The sequence below is a fragment of the Capsicum annuum genome, chromosome 9, assembly GCF_002878395.1.
Source record: "Capsicum annuum cultivar UCD-10X-F1 chromosome 9, UCD10Xv1.1, whole genome shotgun sequence".
Taxonomy (NCBI): domain Eukaryota; kingdom Viridiplantae; phylum Streptophyta; class Magnoliopsida; order Solanales; family Solanaceae; genus Capsicum; species Capsicum annuum.
The window spans coordinates 128,882,960-128,885,928 of record NC_061119.1 but is presented as its reverse complement, the minus strand read 5'-3'; the positions used below and the strand labels follow the sequence as shown (position 1 = coordinate 128,885,928).

The 2,969-nt window shown below is 34.1% G+C and overlaps 1 long non-coding RNA gene across 2 annotated transcripts; it reads right to left on the bottom strand.

Annotated features, from left to right (window-relative positions):
* Positions 1–1,512: 1,512 nt before the first annotated feature.
* Positions 1,513–2,703, bottom strand: LOC124887283. 2 transcript variants are annotated; one of them, XR_007044677.1, is made up of 2 exons: positions 2,172–2,703; positions 1,513–1,981 (listed from the first exon to the last, which is right to left on the bottom strand). It is a non-coding gene; the product is annotated as an uncharacterized LOC124887283 (long non-coding RNA). The 2 variants fall into 2 exon arrangements; XR_007044678.1 differs by having other exon boundaries at positions 2,237–2,703.
* Between the last annotated feature and the right edge of the window lie 266 nt (positions 2,704–2,969).

The following is a 2,969-nucleotide window of genomic DNA, read 5'->3' as shown; positions in this document are numbered from 1 at the left end:
ATTTTTAAAATATTAGATATGTGAAAATGGACTAAAACCCCCAATATTTTTCCAAGTAATAATTTTCGTAGGTAAATATCCAAGACTAAATCCGCAATAAATAATCCCCAACTAATTTCCCAGGTAATAAAATCCACCACAGAAATTTCCATCAAAATTTCTCTATGTAAATCCGTAGGATAAATTACCTGGGGATTTTCCTATGGATTATATGTGTGTGTGTGTGTATATATATATATATATATATATATATTTTCCTGTGGATTTACCTAGAGATAACATACCCGCCGATATATTTCCCTAGGTAATGTCGCAAGAACGAAATTTGGGCAATATGTCTCCAAATTTAACTGTGGAATATATAGGGAATCTATAGTTCGCAGGTAACATATTCTAACGTTAAGGAATTTGAAATTTTATCAGGTAAATCCGCATGTATTTCTTGCGATATTTTTTCCTAGGTAAGATCCCCATGTAATTGACAGTTTTCTAGTAATCTAGCTTGCCCCGCATCTCCAAGTTAATCCATATCTTCTAGCCCATCAAATAAACCAGCATTACTACCATGTTGGCTAATGGTATTGTGTAGGCTATGGTCTTCCCCTAAGACAAAAAGAATAAGAAAAATCGTAAACAAAAACACTACGACTAACCCAATTTCACTAACAACACCACAATTGTGAAAACTATGTTTCACTCCCTGGCAACAACGCCATATTTGATAATGCTCAACTTATACTATCAATTTAGTGAAAAGCGGACCTCTTAAATATATACCCAACATGAGTCGGGGTCGAATCCTCGAGGAGTGCAAACTTATCTTTCAAATCTTATGTTTGTTGAGAGTTAACTATGTGTTAACCTGTAATGCAACAATTAAACGATACATGAAAATAAATTGGGGGGTTTGATTTGGAACTTTGTTAAAAACAATCACAAATGACATTAATACGTGATAAAATAATTGATAGGTATTACAAAATTGAGAGGGACCTTGGGCTTATGCTATCCTAGATGGTATTCATGCATGGGTAATCAATAGTTAGTACAAGTTTTAGCTAAGGATTTTGGGTAGGCTAGATTTAGCGTCTTAGTGTTAATATTTTGATAAAACACCAAATTTCACTCATGGATTCTTTCGAACACATCATAGGCATGACAAGTTTACCAATACATTACCTCAAACTAGTATGCTTGTTTCTAAGATGATGCTTATGAAAATAGCTAACTCAAATAACACCCTTATTTCTAAGATGATGCTAGTAAAGAAACAAATTCAAGATGTTGTTCACCATTACTCCTCACTCGTATCCTTCTTTCAAAGATGATATAGAATCTAAGACAATTAGGGTATCACTCCAAATTCTCAATTCAAACATGGAGTAAGAGCAAAACCCATCACAATTAACTAATTATTTGGACTAACAATCAATACCCATACATTATTCACCACCTAATCAAACATGACCCCAAGATATAAATTTCGTTACTCATGAAATTAAAGATAAGAAATATATCCAAATTGGCATGCAATTCATTCATCATAAGCAAAATAAGTATAAATCCAAACATCAATTTAAATTTACAACCAAATCTCTCTTGGAATAATACCAGCAATTGTTTCTTCATTCAATATAAAGTGTTTTTTCTCTCTAAGACTGGAAAATTGGATATGTAAAACATTGAGGTTTCATCCTTTTATATTTTGGGACTGAGCTCTGTGAATTTTCAATTTTGCCCCTAAAATCTGTTCTACCTGTCGTGATCGCATTCCCCCAATTGCGGTCGCGGTTTTGCGATCGCGTGGCATCATATTGAGATTGCCACCCCTGAATTTTTGGACTGACTACGATCACGACCCTCAGGTTGTGATCGCAACACCTGAGGGCCGTCTCATGGAGCTTATCTGCAACCTTTATCAATCTTTTGGCCATTTCCCTTCCTTTCTAGCTTTTTCTCAACTCTTTTTCATCATGCTTACCTATAGGATTACAAACACCGAAATTTAGTGCATTTTACACATAAATAGTCTCATATATTCAATCATTTCACCATAGTGTGCAATAAATTAGATGCAAAAGAGTGGAAAATTTGCCACTTATCAATTTACAAATGTCTAGGTGTTATTATCTTTTAAAGCAGTAATCTCCAATTATATTGTTGCAACCCACCTAGGATCTTGTAAAGAAACTTTATAGAAGATAGGCTTAGAATGAACAACACATGTAGCTAAAACCTTTTTATATGCAGGAGAAATATTAGCATAAGATAAAAACTGAGCCAAAGCATGAGAGAAAGAAGCTTTTTTTTAGGCTGAACATAGTCCTGCAACCAAAATGGAGGACTGCAAGCTCTAGATGGTCTAGCAAGAGTAGGAAAAACACTGGTAGAACCAGGTCTTTGAGGTTTAACCACTAGAGAACTGGAATTATGTACTGGTGCAAGAGAAGAAAATGACTGGTACGGTGACATGTTATGGTCTAGAATAGGGGAAATATTAATATCAACACCAAGAATAGAAGTAGATAGTTCAGAAAAGGACTCAATAGTAAAGAAAGAAGCATGATATGCTCTGAGGAAATCAACTTTAGCATAGGAAACATTGGATTAGATGATGACAACACATCTTTGAACTAAAATATATTTTCCTAGAATATAATATTTTTGTTTACCATAAATGTCTTGGAATGCGTATTATACAACAAATACCCTTTTTGTGTAGAAGAGTACCCCATGAGAACAAAATATATAACTTTAGTAGAAAATTTATCTACAATAGTTGGACTAGAAGCATAGCACAAATAATGAAACACCTTGATGTGCTCAAAAGAAGGAGAATAAAGAAATAACTATAGTAAGGAGAATTGACCTTGAGCACATTTGAGGGTAACCTGTTAACCAAACACCTTGATGTGCTCTAAAGAAGGAGAATGAAGAAATAACTATTGTGAGGAGAATTGACCTTGAGC